This window comes from Apteryx rowi, unplaced genomic scaffold (genome assembly GCF_003343035.1).
Source record: "Apteryx rowi isolate R43461 unplaced genomic scaffold, aptRow1 scaffold_97, whole genome shotgun sequence".
Classification (NCBI taxonomy): Eukaryota; Metazoa; Chordata; class Aves; order Apterygiformes; family Apterygidae; genus Apteryx; species Apteryx rowi.
Genome location: NW_020451282.1, coordinates 2,001,051 through 2,017,023, shown reverse-complemented (window position 1 = coordinate 2,017,023; position 15,973 = coordinate 2,001,051). Strand labels below are relative to the sequence as shown.

At 37.3% G+C, this 15,973-nt stretch overlaps 1 protein-coding gene across 1 annotated transcript in view; it reads right to left on the bottom strand.

Moving 5' to 3' along the window:
* Positions 1-13,863, bottom strand: part of JAKMIP1 (janus kinase and microtubule interacting protein 1) — a 112,778-nt gene extending 98,915 nt beyond the window's left edge. Inside the window, exon 1 of the mRNA XM_026054845.1 lies at positions 13,672-13,863. The gene's annotated coding sequence lies outside the window, so the exon portion shown is untranslated. The remainder of the gene's footprint in view (positions 1-13,671) is intronic.
* Positions 13,864-15,973: the final 2,110 nt, after the last annotated feature.

Below are 15,973 nucleotides of genomic sequence, written 5' to 3'. Positions count from 1 at the left end.
CTTCTCTCTCCAGACAAAACATAATGAGAAACATGCTGCTCTGTTATTTTTTCTCTTTGTATTTTTTCTTTTGTTTCCTTCCCAGTATGCTTTTCATGTTATAAGTAGATAAAAAGCATGGATTTTTATCCTGTATCTTGTAAGAAGATAACATTGCCTTCTGTACTCCGCCACTTTCATCATGAAGACAAACCCCACACTGTATTTTGTAAGCTATTTATCTTTATGATGGCTATGTCATAGATCTGAAAATATAAAAATATTATGAAGTTATTTGCCTCTAAAACCTAAAGTTAGTTTAGATAGTTCATTAACTAATTGAGACTCTGCCATCTTAAAGTTATTTTTATCTTCATCTTGAGCTCTTTCGTCTAAATTTGAAGCCAATAATTGTGCTGTATATCAAAGCAACTGGGAAACTCAAAGTAATGAAAGCCAGTATTTATATGCTATAAGGGATTCTCCATCATACAGATTCCATTTATTATTCCTTTAAGACTCCAAATGCAATACAAACAGTGAGTTGATTATTACAGATTTTTTTTTAAAGGAGAGTAACTGAATTTACTTTAAATAATTGGAAGGGAAGGAAGAAGAGACAACAGGTTAAATACTAGAGCAGAAATTGCAGGAATCTGAATTAGGATTACTAAGGGAAGGCACATGGAAAAATACTCTGTTCAATAGAGAATTAGCACAAACAACACATCAGGAGTTTTTGCATTGCAATTATTTTCAGCTTAGAGGGGTCTGGGTGCACACCACTCTTCATGAGCTATATAATTCTGGAAAAAGTGTCCCTTTAAAGAGCACTGAACACTTTTGGGGGGATACATTCTCCTCTCACTGAGGACATGAAATTGAATTATGATTACTTGCATCTAAACATACCTTAAAATTTTTATTTTATTGGTCTGTTCATGCATTCTAGGGCAGCTATATCAAAGACAGTATTACTTTTTCAATATATGTCGCAGATTAAAATTGCTCGGTTTAATGCATTATTTCACTTTCCTTCAGGTAACTTCCAAAAGTTTCCCAGAAGGCCAACAGGCATTCATACAACTGTGTAAGGGATAAAAGCTTCTTTGTCTAGATGCTCTGCCTCCGTATGAGTAAAAGAGGCTGCTTCATTTACTTCAGTATTTCCTTTGCAAAACTACACACCCTTACTAGGATTCCCTGGGCTGCCCATAACCCTTCTTAGGCTTGTGAATGTGAGACTGAACTTCATCATTAGTATAGCACAATTCTGAATATTAAAGAAGTTTAAAATAAATTTTATTATCCCTTTATCCAGCAATACTAAATTCAGGGGATGCAGGTACAGTATGTTATCTTCAGAAGTAATGGCCAGTTTACCTATGTTCTAATTTTAAAAAAGGGGTGATAATCAGACAATGACTGTATGGAAAAGACGACGTTCATCGTTCACAAAGCCCAAGGCATATTTCTCACAAGGCTCAAATGACCTACATTTCCTGCTTTGCTTCTCAGTTCTGTGTAATAAAACATGGCTAAATTGATAAAAGCAAAAGCAATCAGTATTCTACATGATGTAAAATAATACTTTTCCCAGACAACAAATAAAAATCAAAGTTACTAAAATAATTTACTAAATATATTGTAGACTAGTAATATTTTAAATAGCCATTTGTTAGCTACCTACAGAGACAGTTCTATTTCTGTAACAGCTGAGCTTTTGAGAAGTTGAAAAAAAATTTTTTTTAATCCTATCCCACTTGGGGAATTGCAGAATTTCCTTACAGTAGAATACTTCTGTTAAGTGCCACTTGTAATTTTTTTCTTCCACAAAATAAAAATATTAACATCTTTATTGTTAACTAAGAGCCACACATTCATTATTGCAGTTTCACAGTCTACCATACTAAGCAACACTTGTTTTGATAACAATAAAGTTATAGGTCAAATTTTATGGAAAGTAACCACAAAGAAGCTCTAAGCATTTTTAATTATTGTTTTGCCAGAAAAAGCTCGTAGTATTATAATTCTGTTGAACATAACCAGATAGAGGTAACATTGCTTTAAAGGGATTCCACTGTATCATTTTATGATACCTCATTCAGAACGTTTCATGGCAGATGTTACACTGCAGGTGAACATAGTATTTATAAGTCAGTAAACTCTTCCATCGGGGTAGTAATTAGTTACTCCCATTATTACTCTCAGTGGCCTCTCAACAAAAGTGATCTGCTTCCATATCTCCAGTCTTTCAAAAAATTCCCATTGCCCCCAAGATTCAGTATCTGCATTTTGACATCCCATCACAAATCACTGCCTTCCACATCCTTCCGTTGAGCAGCTAACAGAACTAGAGATTTTGGGCAAATTTCAGAATGAATTTCACCAATATATTCATTTTCACTTCAGTTAATTGGTTGCCTGTCTCATGTGTGCATCTATTAAAATACACACAACTAAAATGTGCTTCTAGGTCACTGCACTCTACAGAAGTCCAAACTATACTTCGGTATATCGAATTCATTTAAAGCCTACACATGCAACTCAAACGTATGTGTATCTGGTACTGACAATCACACAACAATTAAGAATTATTTTTGATTGGTAGTACTGCAGAACATTGTATAGCACCAGAACATTAACGGCCTCATTCTAATTCAAAGGACACAAACAGCCCATCCAGAAAAAGCTAGCTGTGAATTTACAGGAAACCATCACAAGTAAATATGCAGTAAAAGGGAAGGTTTGAGCAGAAGAGGACAAGGCAGGGGGAGGGAAGGAATCACAAACACATTTAATCACAGGATTAATTTGAACTTGTTATGCATATGATTTTAAAAACTGTTTTTAAAACTATTTACAGAACAGACAAGATCATCAGCAATCCTTGCAAGCCTTACAACAGGAACCACAGAATACTTGTACCATAAAAAAAGGATTTAAAGGAATGACAGGTCTCTGTTTTTACAGATTACTTTGGAGGGCAATTGAAGGATCAGTTCAGAAATGTAACTTAGAACAAACTATTTACTGTGACTCTATAGACATCTGTCACTGCCATTCCACTGCAAAAAACACTAGAAATGCAATCTTTTGGGTGCAAAAATGTTAACCTCTGATACAAGAAGCCTGTTTGATATTCTGAAACTGATAACCTTCTCAAGCCACTACAGCCGCTAAGATCAAAGCCACTAGACTAGCAGAGAACAATCAAAAATTACACAAATTTACATTCATGGGATGGGAACAAAGGGAGAGGAGACACACACACACACACACACACACACACACACAGTGAATGTGTCTGCACAAGAACACCACTGGTGCAGAGACAGTGAGGTAGCGCTCAATGAGCAGGGCAGCTGCCTTATAATACAATATTGCATAGTCCTGATGCCGAAAAGTGGTGAAAAACAGAGTTCATTGGCTCCACTACAGCCCCACTACAGGAAGCGAAGCAGTTATCCTCCACACTGCTGTTGCCACATACCTCCCCTGGCTCTGCTCACCCCTTCAGGAGCCTGAGCAGATGCACTCTGCAACTCCTTTTCTGCACTACACAACACTTCAATATACTAGAAGTTACTGAAACTTGAGTTGAATCTCTTCTTAACAAGAACTTGATCCAAGGCCTTTGAAGTAGATAAAAAATATTCTTGGCTTCAATGTATTGATTCAGAAATTCCAAATTTATTAATATTTACTCAATTTCACTTGTAATACTGTTTTGTGGATTAATCACTGAAATTACCCAGCTGACCATATAAAAAGACAACATGTTACAAGCAGCAGCCCTATGACAGATGTGAAACCCACAAAAACTGAAGCACAAAAAGGTGGATTTCCAGCCCAACCAACAACAGGACAAAGCCCTCCCTGCACAACCTTTCCAACTCAGCTTTGCAGCTAGACCCCTTTCGGGGCGCTGGGTTAGCTGCAGCTCAAGAGAAGCCCCTCCATGCAGGCATATCCCTCTCATCTATCTGTGTGCCAACCCCTTTTCCTGAGTGCACACGGCAGACCTGATGATTCCCTGCCATCTGGAGCAACGTATGTCCAGCTTTCTGTCCCTCTGACTGTTCCCTAGGTGTGATTCAGAGAGATCCCTGGGCTTTCACTTATCATCAGCTTTCCCTTTAAACCACGGTATTTAAGAGCAAAAACAGGTGTGGGAAGAAAGGTCACGTTGTAGCACTTCCCAATTAGGGCTAAAGAAATGGCAAATACAGAAACAGATGCCAATATATTTATTCATTGTCACTAGCACCCCACAACTTAATAATCCTGTAAAGTTTAGGCTTTTGGAGTAGGCTGGATTTTTTTTGTTTGTTTATTATTCATCTGAATTTTGCAGGAAGGTTCCTTTGGATTGTTTGTTTTTTATTATAGAGGGATAAGACAATTAAAACCTGAAATTGGAAAGATGGAAAATTGAAGGATGACAGCTGTGTAGGAAATGTGCAAGACAACTTTCAGCAGCATTTGGGGAGAGAGGATCAGATTCCCAATTCACTGACACAAAAGATGGAAAAATGGAACCGCGGTGGGAGAATATTTATTATTTTCCAAATATTTCTAATTATTTTTTCTAAATATTTAGTAATTTCTAAATCAGTAGGATAGGCTTGAGAGTTTAAGACAGTCAAGTAAGTCTAAGGAGGAGAAAAGCCACATCTGGATGTGATCTAGTTACCAGCTGAATAGAGAAGCAACCTGAGGCTGCATGATTTGGTTTCACCATCTCCGGTTTCAAAAATTATTGCGTGTGCAGTTAATCATGACTGCCAAATGTGCAAGCCACCTTGTATTCTGGCAGCCAGACCACATACCCGTCCCACTGCTTCCCCATCACAAGAGAGTTACACAGCTATGTGCAGGGCAGCAGGAGCACAGGAGTCGGCACAAGGAAAAGCAGAAAAAGTTATCGCTCTGGGCAGTTTAATGACAAAACTTCACCTACAAAGGGAGAGCTCTATTTCAACAAGTCTCCTCATTAAAAACAAGCTGTTTTAGTCAAAATAAAGATGTTGACATATTAATTCAGTAATACAGGACCACTGATAAAAGAATATGCTCTATTTTCCTCCAAAAGGCCATCATGCTCCACATTTAAAGCCAAACTCCTTGATCCACAATATAAAAAACAAATAAATGCATTGCAGAGCTGGCAGTTATTTAAATTTTGGAGAGCCACAGAATCCCGAAAGGTACCTACAGTACCTCAGGAACTTAGGACCTCAAAACCTACAGTTGACCATCATTATCAAGGATTTCTGCTAAATTACAGTGTTCATGAAGTAAGACACCTCACTCATTCCCCAAACTAACTCCGAACATTTCCAAAAATTTTGAATCTACTGGAGTTTAAAAAAAAAAAGAAGAAAATAAAAGAAAAAAGATTATTTCATGGGCAAGGCACAGGGCCAAGTCTTGATGGATTTTGGTTCCATCTACGGTTCTGTCACAAATTCCTTGTATGACCTTGAACAAATCACTTAATCTCTCAGTAAAATAGGGATTATGCTTGCCTACCTCAAAGGTATTATGAGGACAAAATTAAAATACGAGGCACTGAGCCACCACAGAAATAGGGATTATGAGAACTAGCAAGAGCCTACAGCAATTGTTAGTTAACATGAACCATCAGATTAAGCATCCCACAAAACTGCAATTCCCTCACAAGATCTATTTAGAAATCCCTAACATATCTGCTCCCCCAAAAAGTGCTTCTTTGAACAAATGAGCCCATAAACAAGAGAACAAAATATTTTGGACACAGATCCACAAGATTACCTGGGCACCCTATGGGAGACTAGAGAAAATTTAATATCCAAGATCCAATCCTCCAAAGCTCTCCTTATTCCTATAGGCATCTAATATATAATATAAAATCTTTACATATCATATTCAATTATTTCTTCTCTCTAAAGAATTTGTAGATTTCCCCCCCACGGAGGAACCACTAACCACTGCAACACAGACTAAGTCACCTAAGCCCGAGCAAATGGTGAGACCCAACAGCACTTTGTTCATCTTTTCTAGTGGGTGGCTCAGACAATCCTCATGCTGTAAATCCTGCTCTGCAGGTACACAACAGTGTCGTGTATATCATATGGGGAGCTAGCACTTTATTCTTGTCCAAAGACTTCAGAGATTTGCATGTTCTCGACTAGGGAGAAGAAGTTTTTGCATTCCCTCACGTGCACGCCTGCCAGTGGGGACAAAATGAGCCGACTCGGGTAACTTTCTCACTTGAACAGTGCTCTAGCAATCAGGCAGCTAACATGGCATTTGAAGCATTGATATTTGAGTTCACGTTCATCGGAGTGAACGGGATACTCTGGTTCTGCAGTACAGGCTGGTGGCACTGCATCACCAAGCCAAAAATGTTTAAAAGGGGTATTTTGGCCAGAGATTAGCTCCTCTCCCTTCTCCTTCCCCTCCCCTCATTTCCCTAAGGGAACAGTGCAGCAGCTTAAAACTGCAGGCAGTAAGGGCATGGCTAGGACCAGTGCAGTCTCAAGACTACATCCCATTTCTTACTCAGCTTAAACAGGACAGCAACAGGCATGACACACCACAAAAAAAAAAAAAAAAAAAAAGCACAGAAGACAAAAACTCTTTCTGCTAAAGACTTTCCTTGAATAAAGCTCCTCCAATATCCACAAACTGAAAACACTTCACCACCATGGGAAGAATACCAATAAAACGTCTTTCTGATAACTGCCAACAAATTTGATTTGAACTGTGCCAGGCTTGTTGGAATGGTTGTTGGCAAGCAGGTCACCAGCAGCACAAATGTGTTTTCTGAGGATACTCAGAGTTGAACATGTTAACCATGAACACTTACACAGAATTTTTAATACCTTTATCCAAAGACATGTGCATTAAAATCATAATGCCAAAGAAAACTTCCCTCAGAACGTTAAGATAAGAAACAAGCAAAGAAAGTTCAGTCATAATTTGGCTCAAAAGAGAGAAACACACAATTCAATTAAAAAAATACAAAAAGCCACAACTACTCTGCAACAAGCCAGTACAGAATATGGGACAGACTGCAGCCCAGATTAGACAGTCCCAAAGTATTTTGAAGTTCTCCCGAATTTAACCAATGCACAGAAATATGCACACCAAAACAAGCCTCATAAATTTGGAAGAATGCTTAGAAACAGAACAGAGATTATTGCACATGCAATTTTAGGTTTTCTAGTAAGGCAGTTGGATGCCCAGCTTTAAGTTATGCACTAACATTGCTAACAATGCATCTCAAACACTGCTGAATGCTGTCATAGCCAGGCTATTCTGGCCATTTAGAGGAATTAAAAATGATTTATTGCTCACTCTACGGAAAACATTCTTATCCCTTTTACCTATGAATTTTTCCTTTATTGGGAAATGAACCTTTCATTTCAATACACTATCTCAGAAAGCAGACCACAAAGAAAGTGAAGCATTTTACCTAAAGCCAATGCCTAAACATGCCAGTCAAAGCTTGCAGGAGTCGGCCCCTGTGGGTGAATGAAAGATGTTTGTGCTTCTGGATCCCTTACGAACACAACCTCCTTCTTCCCCTGGCGCCTGCAAAGAAGGCCATTCTCTGTACCATCTAAATACTTCTGTAAATTGTCTTTGACCACAGAGCGAATCTATGTTCAAATTTCATTATCACATAAACAGGATACAGCAGTCATTCTAACTTTGTGCCCAATTGTGCAAAAGTATTTTTATATACTTTAAGTATACTATATACCCAAATGTTGTGAGGGATTAGCAACAGGAAATCAGTAAATATTTTCATTCAGATATGCAGTTCTTTGCCAGTAAATAGCTAGGCAATGGGTTGCCTTTCATCGTCCTGACTAGACGGTCCAGTTTTAAATCTTTGATTGACTGCAGGAAATAACTACAATGCCCAGACTCTCTACCGCCTTTAAATTGCTCTTTTTTCTTGGTTCTTAACAACATCCAGCACACCTGTAAACTACTCTCATGCAGGTGGAAACCGCCAGCATAAACGTCCTTTACCTACTCACCCTCTACCACTGTCACCCATTTGCGAAAAAAAAAAAAAAAAAAAAAAGCACCACTCATATTTAGATGAATTCTTCACACTTTTCTAAGTGTGAAGGCAAAGGAATTATAAAATGATGCTGATGCAGGAAATTGCTACAACTGCCCTCTTGTAAGCAGTTTAAAACAAGGTCCTCTACTTAAGAGGGTGGGAAATCAGCTTTCCACAGTTTCCTGATAAATACTGAAATATTAAACTGCTGCTCTCTAACAGATGGAATAAAGGGCAACTGATCCCAAAGGCAAAGCAATACCATGACAAGTCTCAGAAGCACAGTAAAACACTATAAATTTTTATACACCTTTCCACCTTCTTATTGCTTGAAACAACCCAAAGTAAATAAAGTATTTCCTCAATAAAAGAAATACAAGCTCCTCAAGGAAGCGGTAGCTGCATCTCTGCTATAGATTGGATGCTTGTCATTCACATCTCAGCATATTCCCTCCCCCAGTTCTCCTTCGCATATCCTATTTTTAGCTAGATTTAACATGACCAAACCAGAATTTATTTCCCTCCCTAAAACTTTTACTATGGTTTTAATAGCAACAAGCAGCGCATAGGCTAGCAGGATTGAGGGAAAGACGCTTATCAAGCCTGCACAGTGCTATGTCCAGGGGTTGCTGACTAATCCGATGCAAGCTTGCAGCTCCGGAAGCTCCCTGGCTGCTGTCCCAGCCACAACCGCCCTTCTCCCTCCTTCCCACCTCTGCATGCAGCTATCAAGCCACCTCATCTGAACATCACATCTGAACAGCAACCAAATCTTGCTGCTGCTTCCCTTTTGCCTTCAGGAAGAGGTCTTTTTTAGCAATCCTTACAATGAAGGCAAACGTTAGCAGCAGCAGCACGTGCTTGTCTGACTACTGCAATATCTTCCTCTCTGGCCTTTCAAAGTTGGAAGTTATTCATTGCCAATCCATGCATGATATCCTTGCTGATTTACTCTTCAAAACTGATGCTGTCTTTTACAGAGAGGTTCACTATCAGTCAGGGCATCAAATTTAAGCTTTTTTCAAATTTAAATGATTTAATTCTGATTCCCTCCACCCCTCAACATTTTCCAAATCATCCAGACTAAATACAGATTTGCATACTTGATGGTGCTGACTTCAGGGCACACCTACAAAACCAGTCATTCTGCCTACATGGGAAGACACGTTATTCTGTCATATTCTTTATCAGATATGCACTGTCAGCTTCTATTATCCCCTTTCCTAAACTCTAAATAAAGAAAAATCTTCCTAAAGTATGAACACTACTGTCCCTATGAAAAAAAATGCCATTATATGCTTATCATAACGATAAACGTATAATAAACTTGCAGTATCCTGATTTCAGTAATACAGTGTTTTTTCCAAACAACAAATGTTTATGACATCTGTTTGTCAGTCTGGATGCAGCTTATAAACAGTGGCTCAACTTCTAAAAAGAATTCAGGTAAAGATGTTCATAAAAATCCAACCAGTGAAATAACTTCAGACTTCACAGCTGACAATTGATTTCCTCAAGATCTAGTCACTTATACAAGGTGGATAAAACAGAACTTTGGAGAATACCGCAAATGATACTATCTAGTATCATATGTTAATACTATGTCTTTGAATTAACATCTTTGATGAGCAAGCAATTTTTCAGCACATCTCAGAACTCTGTTGATTGATTCTGCAATTTTGAAGTACATCTATGCTATTCAGGTCCCTCTAGACCCAAAAGAATGTATTCTCTAAAAAAAAGGGTTTTCTCCTTCACTGTAGTGGTTTGTATTTGCCAGCTAGTGTTGCCAGTGAATGCTCTGTTTTATGCAGTTCTGTTTCTGTATTCACATTCACATGTATGGTCCTATGAGATGTTCTTCTTATTCTTCTCCATATTTTGTGTTCTCCATTTCGCTTCCTGCTATAACTGAAGAACGAAAGAATTCCTAATACGTTTTTGAAAAGAAGTATTGATAAATGTATTTATAGCAAATGTGTTCAAGTGTCTGAACACACTTTTTAAACAAAGTTAAGATAGATTGTCTAGTTTGTGTTAAAGTATAGTTTTCAACACAAACACAGTCCACACTAAATAAAAAGTACACTCAGCTGGGAGATGGGAATGTTTTAGAATGTAACATTTCATAGGCACATGGGCTTCATTTTTAATACAGGATGTGCAAAAAGATCACACAACATAGAAAAGGACCAGAAAGGTCTCCATGATATAAACAAACATTTAATAGAAAGCAACTTCCTCATAACAATACGTTATGTCACCCTACAGTATTTAACTGCAGAACTGCAGGACTGAGCTAATGAGCAATAACCTGAAAATGAACTTAGATTGTTATTGTCCAAGCTGATTATAAGATGTAAACACATAAAGGAACATTTTAAAATATGTTTTTACTTATGATTTGTAATATAGAGATCCTTGTAACATTTATATTAAATATTTTTATTTATAAATATGTAACTATTTATATTAACATATGTTACAAATACAGTATGTGTGTAGTATGCTCACAGGATGGGTTTCCTCCAGAAAGGGTAAGTTTTAGGTGGTGAGATCATTAGGGCCTTCAAAGCTATTCTTCCAGAAATCATCACTTATATGATTGCTATGCATAAAACACATGCAATTTTCTACATATATTGCCATAGCCAGACCAAACCATCAAAGCTATTTAATATTCATAATGCACAATTCAGAGTTATTGACATTTTCAACCAATCAATTGAAAGGAAGAGTGGAGAAAACAAAGGAAGAACTAGAAAGCCAACCATAACTAAGACATACCAACAGAAGCAGCAGATTTGCAAAGACAGTTATCTTAAAGTGACATTAAATCTCCCAGCTTCAGGACCCCTCACTACTATTTATTGAATGTGTATCACGTAGGCTAAAGTCTTCCAATGATTCATACCTTTTTTTTGCACATTCATATTTGTTTATTAATAGACAAGGAGCTTCACAATAGACTGAACATCTGTTATGTTTAACATTGGACAGCAAGCCCTAAACATGCAAAAGACTTTCGTGGCTCAGAAACAGCTTGTTTTGTTTCCTTTTTAGTACCTCATGTGAACATTCAAAATGCAGATGAGCATATTTAAATGACCAAGTAAAACATTACCTATCTTATCTCAGCAAGAGCATTACCAGCCACATACTTATCTAACTGTAAAAAGCACATGGGAACTCTGCCAGCAGCTGCACAGCTATCAGCTACCAAATGCCCTGCCTTTTTAGCAAAGCTCAATATTTGTAAATAAGAGAAACTATCCAGACACAAGCATGTTTTTCTAGTGCTTTGCTGTGTTTGCCAAGTAGTAGATCTGTAATCACATGGTAGGGAAAATAAATAATTGTACTGAGGATTAGTCAACCCAGATAGGTTGTTCAAAGAATGGTAAAGAAAAAAAGAAAGAGAAATGCACGGGTAATGCCAAAGTTTATCCCGATTTAAGTTGCAACCATTTAAAGAGAGGAGGGGAAAAAAAAAAGAAAAATAAATAAATAATTGTGGCAAATTTCAAGATCTCTCAGTGAGCTAAACAGAGAGACAATTAAAAAAAAGGTGCCTGACCCTCCATCCAGTATGTAACAGCAATCTGAATTTTTCACAGAAACAGCAGTGTTTCTCTAAAGCAAAATGCCTGCACACAGCTGCGTGAGGTAGCCAGTCTCCATGCACATCAGTACTGTCCCCTCACAAATACACGTTTACACAGCCATCCCGAGGAGATATTTGGGAAATATCAGAAACAGTCTAATCAAATAAGACAACAATATATAAGAAATATAACTAATCAAATAAGGCAAACAGCAAAATCACAAATGGGGAGTTGTTGGTTTGGGTTTGTGTTTTTTTTCCTCCCCTGTAGCATTGGGCAGATGTGCATAAGCAACCCAGAGGATGAAATCCCTCTGGTCACATTTTCAAAAGCTAGTTCCATGTAATATGAAGCCTGCTTATAGATATTTTGCACATGAGGAAAACACTTTGTTGCAAACTCTCTCACATCTTGAGCATTTCATTTTCATTACGCAGAGTCAGCTAAATAAAATATTCAGTCTAAATCAATTTGTTAATCTATGTTAAACTGTTTTGATATACTTGAACCGAATGAACTCAAGGATAATAGGAAAAAAAATCTTCAAATAGCATTGTGTTTGATATTTTAAAAAAATCAAAATGCTTTCACCTCAGCAGAAAGCCAAGTTATAAAATTTAACAGTTAGTTTTGGAATGCAGCACTTTTATTCTTCTTAAAATGAGCATCATCTACTTCGTATTATTATTGTTATTAAGTAGATATGAAGATGAAATTTTTAGATACATCTGTCACTGAAGCTTGCTCTTCATGTAGTGTACCATAAAGAGTTAAGCTTGGCCAGAAGCAAATGTTGAACTGTCCTTCCAACTAAAAAGTAAGAGAGAATTTACAGTCATATTTATCTGTTGCCCCAAAAACAAATTTAGTTACAATATAGAGAAGAATTATTGTAAGTTAATTACACTGATGAGCACAAAATTATTTTAGACCTTTTTTTTTCCACTTTTTATATATTGCTTTATAATGACTTATCTATAATGAATTTCTCTCAAGCATTAAAATAGAGGTTACTAATGAACTATTAGCTGTACTTGAGTGTCATAAAAGACAATCAAATAGGACCCAGAGAGGCCCTAAGGCATGTTCCGTACCTTCCATTTTTTACTTTACTCTTTTTCATGAGGAAGAGGTTTTCAGTTGTCATGATTGTGGATTGTACAGCTGTCATTTCTCTAAACTGTTATCCTTGCCATAGCCCTCCGACAGGAGAAAACTGCTACATTTTCCCATATAGGTAGATGCTCCCTTAAAGCATCCAAACACATTGTTTTCCAAAAATGCATAGTATATATGATTCCTTTCTGAAAGCCTGGACTTGTGCCTAATATAATCATAAAAGTCAACAGAAGGTTGGCAAAGTCTGACAAAGAAGTTTAGTGCCTGACTGAGACCAAACTGCTACAAGCCTTTCATCTTTATTAACGGTGACAGGCTTAGATGAAGCAAGACCATGGTCAAGTTGGCAAACATATGATAAGCTAAGACACCGGGCAACATTCTGTCCTGCACAATTTAGACCTTACGTACTTTTTTTCCCCATATTAAATTAAAAAATTGAACAACAAACAAAACAAAACACAGGCATTTAAAAACTAGTTTTCTAAGTTCTTAGCCACCAACACAGTTTGGCAGGCTGGCCCTTACCAAAAAAAAAAAAAAGAAAGAAAAGGTGGTATCAGGCAGTTTATTAAGTATTTGGTTAGAAAACAGAATAAAATCAAAAGGAAAAATGACAAAAAAATCCTGAGTAGGAAAACATTAATTTCATCAAAGAAGGTTATTTACAGAACAGAGAAAGGTCCCATCTAAAGAGAACCATATTAAAGCAAAGATAAAAACTTAGTATAGATTTGGTTTATTTTACTGACTGAAAAATCTGGTTGGGTTTAAAGTCTATCTCATCACAAAAAAAATTAAAAACTTGAACTTTCAAGTGATAATGTCCATAATCGATTGATATCATCATATCTGTAGTTTATTCTTTTCCCACCCAACCAATACTCCGGCAATACACAGTACCTTTCTCTTGTCCACAGGTTTCCAAGGCAGTTGTGTTCAATTTTAAGTTAAAGAGGTGAAGACTGAGCAGCACCGGTAGCCGAGTCTAAGTATGTTTGTAGCGGACTTCCCACACCACGAATCCTACTCCTATTGGCATATCCTCTTTTTCATCAGCAAGGAGGGATTTCTGAGCAATATTAGTGACATCATCTGTTAAACAAAAGAGCAGAGGTTTAATCCACATCAGATTTGATTATCAGCTTTGACGGTAGTAACGCAATGAAAAGTTATTTATACAGGCTAACAAAACGCAGCAAAATAAGATAGCGGGCAAAATTACAGCATGTCATCTCCTCTCCATTAACAGCAGACATGCAAAATCTAATCCTTGGTCATCTTCGGTAACTGCTAGGTGGTCCTCAGTGAAAGCAGGATGAAAGCTACTGAGCTGCTTCACACATATAACAGGGCACTGCAGACTGTCCGCTCAGAACAGATAACACCAAATTTGTATTCCAGTTTAACTGTAATAATTTATTTGTGGACTACACACTTAGATTGTCATGGTAACAGTCTATAAATCATCACAAGTATTTCTGTGGTCTTCACAGTATTCAGTTTCCAGGTATACAGATTGGCCACTGTCATGGATCCTTATAAATACCAAAAAGTAACCTTAAGGAAGTTATCATGTGTCCTAGTGAACACAGGACTAGACTGAGTTTCAGAAAGCCTCAGTTCCATTCTTCTGTCTGGGTCTACCTGTCCTCCTGTACAGCGAAGGCAATAATGCTTCACATTTCTTGACAGTATTTCAATGTATTTTGATCATACGGAGAGGCAGTAGAAGCACTCAACTTACTGTTGATATACAGTACGTTTTGTTTGGACTGCTATTTCCCATCTGCAGAAAAATCTATTTACAGAGATAAAATTATCTTTATGGAGATATCTTTATGGAAAATACCACTCTAAAAGCTTAATGATAAAAGGTCAAGTTACTTAATGAGTACTATGCTTTCTTCCTCAAGCATCTAAACACCTATGACCGCACCCTTAAATAAAGAAAGAAGTAAAGAAAAAAGAGTAAAGTCTCCTAAACAGCAAATTCGTCTCATAGTATGCCTTTTGTGTTAAAGTATAAGTCAGTGATGGAGTAAAAGCGACCCAGAGAAGGCAAACAAATGTGAGCAACACCTAACGCAGGCACAGCTACCCCAGGGTCTCCAGAAAGCTGCGAGAGCCCCAGGCCTGGCTGGCAAGGCAGCTGGTGGCCAGACACGGTATTGTAGCTGAATGGCATTGAAACATGGCAGAAACATGAATTACCAGGGACAGGGTTCACGCCTTCACAAAAAGCTGCACTTCACACACAAAATACGTCAGGCTTGCATCCAACGGTATCAGTCCCAAAAATGCAACTCCTGAATGATTTTGTTTGCTTGGAAGTATTTCCACCACTGGTGCGTTACAGGTTACACAGCTGGTTCTGTTGTGAGCGGGTTAAAAATCAAATCCTCGGGGAATAACTCTCCAGCTTATTTGTTCAATATAGACAATGATCTAGGCAGCATTTAATGGAGAAAGAAAGAAAAGAAAAAAAGCCCACCATACTCATTTCCTTAGGGCCAAATTCTCTGCTGCTAGAGAATACTTTTGAAGAGGATGAAAGTACAACTAAGGCCAGGTCATGCAAGAGATCGAAGTGCTTAAACAGCTTAATCAGCATCTTTAAATAGCAGAGAAGGCTGGAAAAGAGGAAGTAGACTCTTTTTATATAGCACCAAGCCTCCTTAGGGAGAGAGGGAGGCCAATAACTTGTATTTTTAGGACATCGCATACATCCAACTTTACCCTATAGCTTCATTATTCTTTTCTGAGTTGTCCTATTCATAAATATTCCTATTGTTATTCCACATAAAGCATTTACATCATATACATGCATTTAGTTACAAACTTGGCATAAATTCATGTTTCTCACATTTTGTCGTTTGCTTCTAGCTTTTAGGAGGCTAATTTAAATGCATTGGAATGAAAAGGAAAGAGAAGGTTTTGCAATGTAAATAGGTAAATGCAGAAACAGCTAAAAGAAAGCAAGAACTGCTTGTCAGAGATACCAAAAGTCTGCAATCAGGCCAGCCAGAACACAACAAAACAGAGTTAGAACACAGTTTTCACTAAATAGCCACAATATAAATTTCAAGACATCAAAACTATTTTTTTCCAAGACTTTTCAAGAAAAAAAAATCAAGAATTTTCCAAAATAAAACCTTCAACAAATTAAAAACTTACCCAAGTAAGTTTTCTACATTTAAAAAGG